The sequence below is a fragment of the Pseudophryne corroboree genome, chromosome 9 (genome assembly GCF_028390025.1).
Source record: "Pseudophryne corroboree isolate aPseCor3 chromosome 9, aPseCor3.hap2, whole genome shotgun sequence".
In the NCBI taxonomy this organism is placed as follows: Eukaryota; Metazoa; Chordata; class Amphibia; order Anura; family Myobatrachidae; genus Pseudophryne; species Pseudophryne corroboree.
Window position 1 is genome coordinate 333,721,560 of NC_086452.1, and position 12,398 is coordinate 333,733,957.

Sequence of the window (12,398 nt, forward strand, 5' to 3'; positions counted from 1 at the left end):
CGGGGGGCCGCTCACTTCACCCAGCGGGTGAAGTGAACGACCCGCTAGATTGGCCTGCATGCAGGCCAATCTAGCAGCAGCGATAGCGATGCGCAGGGCTGCGCATCGCTATCGCTGTAGGGGGTACACACGTAGCAATAATGCTGAAATTCTAAGCAATCTAGTCAGATTGCTTAGAATATCGCTCCGTGAGTACCCCCCTTTACTTCAATTTGTATATTGCTTTATCAGTCAAGTATAGCCAGATTGCTCACAGCTAATCCGATTGGCTACCATATTTGCATCATATGCTAGCTTTGTTACTTTTATGAATGTGATGCACATTCTTCTTTTAATTCAGAAAATGTGCAAAAAACATCCAGTGTGACACTTCTGTAATGGTTTTACGCACAAACTAAAGTTTGCATTCAATTGACAGGTGTAACAGTGAAACATAAGCACTGTAAGAGCACCTTGCTGTTTTAGCCCTAGAAACCCAGTACATACTGTTACATACACTTTTTGGTTACAGATAGCGGGCAACTTTCATAGAGCTTATCAGTACGCTGGAGCTGTATTTGGGCTGTCTCCACTGTGTGTATTAGGGAGGCCAATCCCGGGATCGGGATCGGCGGGATCCCGGGATTTGGGCCCAAAAATGCCAGGATTTGAATCCCGGGATTGGAGCATCCAATCCCGGGATTCACGGGATTACACTGCACATGTGCCGGAGGGAGTGTGTGTAAGTAATACTACTTACAATTAGGCGGGCGGCAGCCATAGACTAACGCTGAACGCGGCGGCACTTCAAATGTGGCGCTGGCCGCCAGCCAATCAGAGCTGGCGGACCGGCAGCCAATCAGGGAAGCTGCCGCAGCAGCGGCAGCCAATCGGGAGCGACTGCTGCGGCCACTTCCCTGATTGGCTGCTGGTCCGCCAACTCTGGTTGGCTGGCGGCCAGCGCTTCATTTGAAATGCCGCCGCGTTCAGTGTGTCCATGGCTGGCGCCCACCTAATAGTAAGTGGTATTACTTACACCCAGCCTCCCTCCCGCGCCGCTACCAACCCTCCCCGCTACCTACTGTACATCCTCCCGCCCAGCTACCTACACCTTCCCGCCCAGCTACCTACACCCTCTCGCCCAGCTAGCTACACCCTCCCGCTCCGCTACCTACACCCTCCCGCCCAGTTACCTACACCCTCCCGCCCAGCTAGCTACACACTCCCGCACCGCTACCTACATCCTCCCGCCCAGCTACATACACCCTCCTGCACTGCTACCTACACCCTCCCTCCCTTCCCCGCCGCTACCTACACCCTCCCGCACCGCTACCTACCCTCCAGCGCTGCTCCCTACACCCTTCTTCACCGATCCCTACTGCAATCCCGGTAATCCCGGGATTGAGCATTTTTCAATCCCGAATCCCGGGATTGAAAAAACGGCCCGGGATTGGCCTCCCTAGTGTGTATGTGTGTGATAGCCCAAGTTAAGTACCAGTCTTGAGTGTGCCTTTTATAAAGACATAATAGGTAAATATATAGTATGTTTGGAGTTTTTTATTAATATAAATCTAATACATTTGTGCTTGTTCTATGTCACATTCTTTCAGTGCATTTTATGCGTCTGGAATAGAAGTGATTCAGTGCAGCAGCTTATTGCAGATCATTGCCACATGACATTTACCTCATGACGTTCCTTTCTGTTTGATTTCATATTCTAATTTATTTTTTTATACTCCAAATAATGATACAAATTCAGACAGCAAGGGCTGTGAGCCAGTTTTAAGATTCATATATTCTATATTCAAATGCGTTCGCCTCATGTGGTTTTCCTGTCACAATGTTTTTCCTGCGCTACTGGAAACTGTGACACAGAGTATCATTTATCTCTGACGCTCAGCTGTCTTACTTGTTTTTATTCCATTCTGAACGTTTCGATGACAGCTTGTCTCTAGATAATTTAACAACAGATCTATATGGAGACATTTAATCATATACTATGCCTTATTGCTGAAGAAACCAATATTCAGCGTACAAGGCATATTGATGGCTCATCTTTTCCATTACAGCCATCATTCATTAATAAATTGGTGAATTACAACACTGTACACTGTAATTAGTTCAAGTAGCAGTGTCATACTGGGATGTAAATTGGTTTCGTCTCACTCCAAACAAATAAATACATATGCATCTTCAGTGTAATTTGTATTCCTTTCCAGCTATCTACTGGTTATTTGTCTTCTGACTGACTAATTGACTGACTGACTGACTGACTGACTTGCTCGCTCATCATTTATGTGTACCTAGCTGTGAAAGTGTAATTATATTCATGTCTGATGGGGCCAAGGACTGATATGAATGAATTAGCATTCTTTGAGTTTGCATAATGTAATATGGTGATGCTATAAAAATTAAGGTTATTTGGGACGCAGTGTTCTCCGGAATATTGGTCCAGCCTGTATACTAAAGACGTTCTCTGCGTTACTAACCAGTAATTGTGGTCCACGCCAGGGGCGAACTGGGATTGAAAACCAGCCTGGGAAATTTATGGAGGCAGCCCTTATAGGGGTGCAATCTTATGAGGGGGTGGGGTCTGTTGAGAGGGCGAGATCCATCCTCATAGGGCATGATTGTGCGCAATTGCGTCTTTTGCTGCAGTTTTGTCTGAGAACAGAGGGACCAGAGGTCCGACATGGGCAGCACAAGCGGTATAACATACCTTGTAGACATGGCAGCATCACTTGATGGCAGAGTTGCTGTACTGCATAGATGGAATAATAGACTGAATAAAGACAATGCAGTGTACTGATTATGGTGGGCTGCCTATCCTGTGGGTGGTGGGGCCACATGACAACACACAAAACAGGCCCCACAGACACGTCGGCCTACTAGGAATCTTCCTGATGAGCCCTATGGCCAATCCGCCCCTGGTCCGCGCTAATGATTAGGTAAGAGAGCAGCTCAATTCAGTTATATGCTAATTGCAATATAAGAGAGCGCTTGTGTTTATGTAGTATTAGGGCATGTAAATTGTGTAATGCTAATGGCTAGAAATGTGATTGGTGCATGCAAAATAACAATGACAATAAACACATGCAACACAATGTTTATAGTAACCAAATAAGTTACAAAAGACTATAAACATTGTGTTGCATGTATTTATTGTCATTGTTATTTTGTACGCACCAATGACCTTTTTATCCATTTGCATTATACACTTTACATACTCTAAAACTATGGGGGTAATTCAGACCTGATCGCTCCTCTGTGAATTTGCAGAGGTTTGCGGTCAGATAGTTGCTACCCAGACATAGTGAAAACCCGCCCCGTGCAAGTGTGCGTACGCCTTGCGAACATCCGTTTGCGCCGGTAAGCTGCAAATCTGTTCGCAATTTACCATCGAAATATTTTTAAAGTCTGTGCGTAGCTCGGGACCTACTCCTATAGTGCTATAGAATCAGGATGATCGGGCCGCGCTTTCCTGTGTTTTTCCTGCCGCTCCCAGAAAACGTCCAGTTACCACCCCCAAACGCCAGCTTCCTGTCAATCACCTTGCGTACGCCTAGTAATCAAAAAATGTAACTGAATTCTTTTTGCATTTTGGCCTCCAGCATGCGTGTTATGATCCATACACATGCGCAGTAGATCAATAATTGGCCGCCTTGCGAATTCAATCAGGGCTAAATCTGGCTCTATATACACGCAAGTGCTGTCTTATTATTTTGAAATTCCTCTACGTTGAGTAGTGAACCGAACATTATGGGGGCGATGTACTAAGCCCTGGAGAGTGAAAAAATGGAGAGAGATAACGTAGCATCCAATCAGCTCTTAACTGCCATGTTACAGGCTGTGTTTGAAAAATGACAGGGGCTGATTGGTTGGTACTCCAATCTCTCTCTGGTTGGTACTCTCTCTCCAATTTATCACTCTCCAGGCTTAGTACATCCCTAGATCAGTAGCACTGTTCATTGCTAAGCTGACAAATCACTGCAGCTTTGTAAAGTATTACCCCATTCTACTACAGACTGATTAAGATTTTTATTTATTATTTCAATATTTTATATATAACCTTTCTATGTAACATCAGCATGTTATGCTGCACTTCATAGATACTGTTTTATCATTCACATCAAGTCATATCACAGTGGTTCTTACAGTCTTTCTGACCACACACATACACACAACATTAATGAGCCAGTAGGTATTTGGAGGATACACATCTTAGGACAGGTTTCAAATGGTTTCTTATACAATACAAAAAGCTCAGAATGCACTAATTTCCATCTCTATGCTATTGCTGGCACTGCCACTTGTACCCGGTGTGGCTATTACATAATGACACTGCACTTGTGAAAAATAAAATACTACGTGAGTTAAAAGGGATTGGGGAGACATTGACTTTGGACTGTCATATAACAGTTTTGCAGTTTCATTCCTTTCATACAGATAGTTTGCTGAGCTACAATATGGCTTTGACCAGTGGACAATAAAAATGCAGCAGTGTGTGGGTGCAGATGGGGAGTACATAGAAGGGGAAAGTTATTAAAATGTTCTTGCTATCATTTACATTTAATTATATTATCATTCTGGTTATTTAATAGCCACACCTTGTATGTGTATCCACCAATGTATGCAGTGCATGTCTGCACAGCACATCTGCCAAGCTGTCATTCAAATTCTGCCTGCCTAGAGAAGCCTCTGCTCCACTACTGCTGATCATGGACGTCTCTTATTAAGTGTAGACATATCATGTATTTTATGCAACTCCATAAAAAAAATCAACCTTTGTAATACAGGCTGAGTATCCCATATCCAAATATTCCGAAATACGGAATATTCCGAAATACTGACTTTTTTGAGTGAGACTGAGATAGTGAAACCTTTGTTTTCTGATGGCTCAATGTACACAAACTTTGTTTAATGCACAAAGTTATAAAAAAATATTGGCTAAAATTACCTTCTGGCTGTGTGTATAAGGTGTATATGTAACATAAATGCATTCTGTGCTTAGATTTAGGTCCCATCACCATGATATCTCATTATGGTATGCAATTATTCCAAAATACGGAAAAATCCCATATCCAAAATACCTCTGGTCCCAAGCATTTTGGATAAGGGATACTCAACCTGTAATTGCAACATTTATGAAGACTGCAGCTCATTTGTATCACTATTTGTCTATTACTTGGTACAGTACAGGAGTTGGAATATTCTCATAATTGTTTGTGTATTTGTGGGTTAGCATCATAACGTGTCTCATGGATCAATGACGTGTGCTTTTCTCCCCTTCAGGGAGAAGCCTCAAAATCAGTCTGTTTGTGTGAGCGTTTGACTGCACACCTAGAATTGAATCTGCTGAGCACTCAGATGCAAACATACGTGGTTACCAGAGTGTGGTGAATCAATAGACCCCACAGCACCTGCTATCTCAGTATTAATTTGCAGTTTATAGCTCAAAAGTCAGAACACTTTTGCCTATAGCCAAGGTAAAGGCTTTTATCAAACAGCCACCTTGCTGTATACATATTTATGAAGTACAACATGGTGAAACACGTTGGCTTAGTGGCTAAGAGGGGATCCGGTTTCTAGGTCAACAGTAACTAGGTGGACCACTATTGGTCGACAGGCCAAAAGGTCGACATGAGTTTTTCCACATTTTTTCCCCTTTCTTTTCCCTTTTTTCATACTTAACGATCCATGCGGACTACGATTGGGAATAGTAACCTGTGCCGAGCGCAGCGAGGCACCTTGCCCGAAGCTCGCGAGCCATGCAAGGGGACACGATGCACTAATTGGGGTTCCCGGTCACTGTACGGAGAAAACGACACCAAAAAAACATAATAAGCTCATGTCGACCTTTTGACCTGTCGACCAATAGTGGTCGACCTTGTTCCTGTTGATCTTGCATACAACACCCGGCTAAGACCACCATGAGTGGATTGGTCACAGACTTGCTTTCCTGTGTCTGGACATAATGGAACATCACATGAACTAATTGGTGTAAACATTGTGGGAAAAGAATTATAATGGCTTAGTAAGGATATCTGTAGATCTATAAATGAAAGGAAGCTCCCTACAAATCTATTGCTGGCACATTTATTTTAGTTCAGTCTGTACTGAGGAGATAAATCATGTAATAACCAAGCTTACAGGTATTGTAGCAACATCAACAATCAGGTATGTGGTTGTTAGGTCGACTACTATTTGTTGACATGCATTAGGTCGACATGGTTTAAGGGTCGACGTGGTAAAGGTCAGCACACATTTTTCTAATTTTTCTAATTTGTGGAACTTTTTCATACTTTACGATCCATGTGGACTATGATTGGGAATAGTAACCTGTGCCGACGCACAGCAGTAACTAAGTGAGGCACCTTGCCCAAAGCGGAGCCATGCGACGGGCCGCAATGCACTAACTGGGTTCCTGATGATTTTACGGAGTAAACGACACCAAAAAAAGTAAAAACAAAAGTGCATGTCGAGCTTCAGTCCATGTCGATCTTTTACTTGTGTTGACCTAGTGCATGTCGACCAATAGTGATCGACCTAGTGACTGTCGACCTAATGATCCACACCCCAACAATCCTTGAGGGGCGGGGGTTTACTGTCCTATTAGCCCCAATAAGTTTGTGCCCGCATAAAACGTGATGGTTTTTTATTGCATTTTTTTTTCATCTCTATATGCTATTGTTCCATGCAAAAAAAACAAAAACAAAACCCCCTGATAAGTGTCGGTGGTCGGGACTAATAGGATAGCCCCAGGTGAATCCATTAGCTGCGGTAAATGAACACGGATAATTGGATACTGCTTTGACAATTGCATGACTGACTGGCACATCAGTAAATACAGTCCCAGTAGGTGTAGGGCTTCATAGGAACGGTGAGAGTGTTGGGGAGTAGTGCTGCAAATGTGGGGTTGTGATCTACCATTGAGATGTCATCCATAGGCAGTCATGTAACCAACTATTATTTCTCTTACGTACTAGAGGATGCTGGGGACTCCGTAAGGACCATGGGGTATAGACGGGCTCCGCAGGAGACATGGGCACTCTAAAGACTTTAGAATGGGTGTGTACTGGCTCCTCCCTCTATGCCCCTCCTCCAGACCTCAGTTAGATCCTGTGCCCAGAGAAGACTGGGTACACTGCAGGGGAGCTCTCCTGAGTTTCTCTGAAAAATACTTTTTGTTAGGTTTTTTATTTTCAAGGAGCACTGCTGACAACAGGCTCCCTGCATCGTGGGACTGAGGGGAGAGAAGCAGACCTACTTAAATGATAGGCTCTGCTTCTTAGGCTACTGGACACCATTAGCTCCAGAGGGTCGGAAACGCAGGTCTCACCCTCGCCGTTCGTCCCGGAGCCGCGCCGCCGTCCTCCTCACAGAGCCGGAAGAGAGAAGCCGGGTGAGTATTAGGAAGAAAAGAAGACTTCAAAGGCGGCAGAAGACTTCAGATCTTCACTGAGCCATTGCTCCCACACATACACACACAGCGGGCACTGTAAGGGTGCAGGGCGCAGGGGGGGCGCCCTGGGCAGCAATATAAACCTCAAGGGACACTGGCAGATGGATTAGATACTGCAGAGGCAGTATATTTAAAAAAAACCCGCCAGTATAAATGATTTGAGCGGGACCGAAGCTCGCCGGTGAGGGGGCGGAGCTTGATCCTCCAGCACTAACCAGCGCCATTTTCTCCACAGCACACTGCAGAGAAGCTGGCTCCCCGGACTCTCCCCTGCTGAACACGGTTACAGAGGGCAAAGAAGAGGGGAGGGGCACATTTAATTGGCGCAGTGAGTGTGTGTGTGTATATATATATATATATATATATATATATATATATATATAGCGCTGTACTGACTGGGATTTTATTCCAGTGTCAGGCGGCGCTGGGTGTGTGCTCTCTCTGTCTCTCCAAAGGGCCTTATTGAGGGACTGTCTCCATATAGATATATCCCTGAGTGTGTGGGGGTGTCGGTACGTGTGTGTCGGCATGTCTGAAGCGGAAGGCTCATCTAAGGAGGAGGTGGAGCAGATGATTGTGGTGTCGCCTTCGGCAACGCCGACACCTGATTGGTTGGATATGTGGAATGTTTTAAATGCAAATGTGTCTTTATTACATAAGAGATTGGACAAAGCAGAGTCCAGGGATAAAGCAGGGAGTTAATCCATGGCTTTGACTGTGTCACAGGGCCCTTCAGGGTCTCAGAAACGTCCCCTGTCCCAAGTAGCAGACACTGATACCGACACGGATTCTTGCTCCAGTGTCGACTACGATGATGCGAGGTTACACCCAAGGGTGGCCAAAAGTATTCATTATATGATTATTGCAATAAAAGATGTTTTGCATATCACAGATGACCCCTCTGTCCCTGACACGAGGGTGCGCATGTATAAGGAAAAGAAACCTGAGGTAACCTTTCCCCTATCTCATGAGCTGAACGCGTTATTTGAAAAAGCTTGGGAAACTCCAGACAAAAAACTGCAGATTCCCAAGAGGATTCTTATGGCGTATCCTTTCCCTGCACAGGACAGGATACGGTGGGAATCCTCGCCCAGGGTGGACAAGGCTTTAACGCGCTTGTCCATAAAGGTGGCGCTACCGTCTCCAGACACGGCAGCCCTCAAGGATCCTGCTGATCGCAGACTGGAAACTACCTTAAAATCAATTTATACACATACGGGTGCTTTGCTCAGACCGGCAATAGCGTCGGCTTGGGTTTGTAGCGCTGTAGCAGCTTGGACAGATACCTTGTCAGCTGACATTGATACCCTAGATAGGGATACCATTTTATTGACCTAAGGTCACATTAATGACGCAGTCTTGTATATGAGAGACGCTCAGAGAGACGTTGGGCTGCTAGGTTCGAGAGCCAACTCCATGGCGATTTCTACTAGGCAAGCCCTGTGGACCCGCCAATGGACGGGTGATGCCGACTCAAAGAGGCATATGGAAGTTTTGCCTTACAAGGGTGAGGTTTTATTTGGGGAAGGTCTCGCGGACCTGGTTTCCACAGCTACTGCGGGTAAATCTACTTTTTTACCTTATGTTCCCCCACAGCAGAAGAGAACACCACAGTATCAGATGCAGTCCTTTCGGCCGCATAAGTCCAGAAGAGGTCGGGGCTCTTCTTTCCTCGCCAGAGGTAAGGGTAGAGGGAAAAGAATGCCGGCTACGGCTAGTTCCCAGGAGCAGAAGTCCTCCCCGGCTTCTACTAATTCCACCGCATGACGCTGGGGCTCCACTGAGGGAGTCCGCGCCGGTGGGGGCACGACTTCGACTCTTCAGCCACGTCTGGGTTCAATCAGACGTGGATCCTTGGGCGATGGAAATTGTATCCCAAGGATACAAGCTGGAATTCGAAGAGGTGCCTCCGCGCCGATTTTTCAAATCGGCTTTGCCAGCTTCTCCCCCAGAGAGGGAGATAGTTTTAGCTGCAATTCAAAAGCTGTATCAACAGCAAGTGATTGTCAAGGTTCCCCTAGTTCAACAGGGGAAGGAGTACTATTCAACCCTGTTTGTGGTTCCGAAACCGGATGGCTCAGTCAGGCCCATTCTAAATCTAAAATCCCTAAACCTGTACTTGAAAAAGTTCAAATTCAAGATGGAATCGCTCCGGGCGGTTATCTCCAGCCTGGAAGGGGTGGGATTTTATGGTGTCACTAGACATAAAGGATGCATACCTTCATGTCCCCATATATCCCCCTCATCAGGCGTACCTGAGATTCGCTGTACAGGACTGTCATTACCAGTTTCAGACGTTGCCGTTTGGGCTTTACACGGCCCCAAGGATTTTCACCAAGGTAATGGCGGAAATGATGGTGCTCCTGCGCAGGCAGGGAGTCACAATTATCCCGTACTTGGACGATCTCCTGATAAAAGCGAGATCGAGAGATCAGTTGCTGAAAAGCGTGTCGCTCTCCCTGAGAGTGCTGCAGCAACATGGCTAGATTCTAAATCTACCAAAGTCACAGTTGGTTCCAACGATTCGGCTATCTTTCTTAGGCATGATTCTGGACACGGAACAAAAGAGGGTTTTTCTCCCGATGGAAAAAGCCCAGGAACTCCAGAACATGGTCAGAGACCTGTTAAAACCGAAAAGAGTGTCAGTCCATCAATGCACTCGAGTACTGGGAAAAATGGTGGCGACCTACGAGGCCATCCCCTTCGGCAGGTTTCATGCGAGGACATTTCAGTGGGACCTTCTGGACAAGTGGTTCGGGTCCCATCTTCAAATTCATCAGAAAATAAGCCTGTCCCCCAGGGCCAGAGCGTCTCTCCTGTGGTGGCTGCAGAGTGCTCACCTTCTAGAGGGTCGCAGGTTCGGCATTCAAGACTGGGTTCTGGTGACCACGGACGCGAGCCTCCGATGATGGGGAGCAGTCACACAAGGAAGAAATTTTCAGGGAACATGGTCAAGCCAGTAGGCTTGTCTACACATCAACATACTGGAATTAAGGGCCATATACAACGGCCTACGACAAGCGGAGAATCTTCTTCGCGACCTACCGGTTCTGATTCAATCAGACAATGTCACAGCCGTGGCTCATGTAAACCGCCAAGGCGGGACAAGGAGCAGAGTGGCAATGGCGGAAGCCACAAGGATTCTGCGCTGGGCGGAAAATCACGTAAGCGCTCTGTCAGCAGTGTTCATTCCGGGAGTGGACAACTGGGAAGCAGACTTCCTTAGTAGACACGATCTCCATCCAGGAGAGTGGGGACTTCATCAAGAAGTTTTTGCAGAAATAACAAGTCAGTATGGACTTCCACAAATAGACATGATGGCGTCACGCCTCAACAAGAAGCTTCGGAGGTATTGTGCCAGGTCAAGGGACCCTCAGGCAGTAGCGGTAGACGCCCTGGTGACACCATGGGTGTTTAAGTCGGTCTATGTATTCCCTCCTCTTCCTCTCATCTCCAAAATATTGAGAATCATACGGAGAAAAAGAGTGCAGACAATACTCATTGTTCCAGATTGGCCTCGAAGGGCCTGGTATTCAGATCTTCAGGAGATGCTCACAGAAGAGGACCTGTTTCAGCAGGGGCCCTGCGTGTTCCACCTGGGCTCCTACGGCAAATTTCCACCTGGGCCGTTTTCTCCACTTTCTACAGACAGGAGTGGATATGGGCCTGAAGTTAGGCTCCATTAAGGTACAGATTTCGGCCCTATCTATATTCTTTCAGAAGGAATTGGCTTCTCTCCCAGAAGTCCAGACTTTTGTAAAGGGAGTGCTGCACATCCAGCCTCGTTTTGTGCCCCCAGTGGCACCATGGGACCTTAAAGTGGTGTTACAGTTCCTAAAGTCACACTGGTTTGAACCTCTTCAAACAGTTGAGTTGAAGTTTCTCACTTGGAATGTGGTCATGTTGTTAGCCTTGGTATCTGTGAGGCGGGGGTCCGAATTGGCGGCTTTGTCTCACAAAAGCCCCTATCTGATTTTCCATGTGGATAGAGCAGAGTTGAGGACTCGTCCACAATTTTTGCCTAAGGTGGTTTCATCGTTTCATATTGTGGTGCCTGTGGCTGCGGGGGACTTGGAGGATTCCAAGTCTCTTGATGTAGTCAGGGCCTTAAAAGTTTATGTAGCCAGGACGGCTCGGGTTAGGACAACAGAGGCACTGTTTGTCCTGTATGCAGCCAACAAGGTTGGCGCCTCTGCTTCTAAGCAGACTATTGCCCGCTGGATCTGTAACACGATTCAGCAGGCTCATTCTACGGCTGGATTGTCGGTACCAGATTCGGTAAAGGCCCATTCCACTAGGAAGGTGGGCTCTTCTTGGGCGGCTGCCCGAGGCGTCTCGGCATTACAGTTGTGCCGAGCAGCTACTTGGTCGGGTTTAAACACTTTTGCAAAATTCCACAAGTTTGATACCCTGGCTGATGAGGACCTCATGTTTGCTCAATCGGTGCTGCAGAGTCATCCGCACTCTCCCGCCCGGTCTGGAGCTTTGGTATACACCCCATGGTTCTTACGGAGTCCCCAGCATCCTCTAGGACGTAGGAGAAAATAGGATTTTAAACCTACCGGTAAATCTTTTTCTCCTAGTCCGTAGAGGATGCTGGGCGCCCGTCCCAGTGTGGACATATTTTTGCAAGACTTGTATATAGTTGTTGCTTACATAAGGGTTATGTTACAGTTAAGTTCAGTCGTTGGCTGATGCTGTTTTGTTCATACTGTTAACTGGTTGCGTATATTCCTGGTTATACGGTGTGGATGGTGTGGGCTGGTATGAATCTTGCCCTTAGATTAACAAAAATCCTTTCCTCGTACTGTCCGTCTCCTCTGGGCACAGTTTCTCTAACTGAGGTCTGGAGGAGGGGCATAGAGGGAGGAGCTAGTGCACACCCATTCTAAAGTCTTTAGAGTGCCCATGTCTCCTGCGGAGCCAGTCTATATCCCATGGTCCTTACGGAGACCCC

At 46.5% G+C, this 12,398-nt stretch overlaps 1 protein-coding gene across 3 annotated transcripts in view; it reads left to right on the forward strand.

Annotated features, from left to right (window-relative positions):
* The window catches only part of TOM1 (target of myb1 membrane trafficking protein), a 328,587-nt gene that overhangs the window by 287,628 nt on the left and 28,561 nt on the right, over nucleotides 1-12,398 (forward strand). The gene's annotated exons all lie outside the window — the stretch shown is intronic.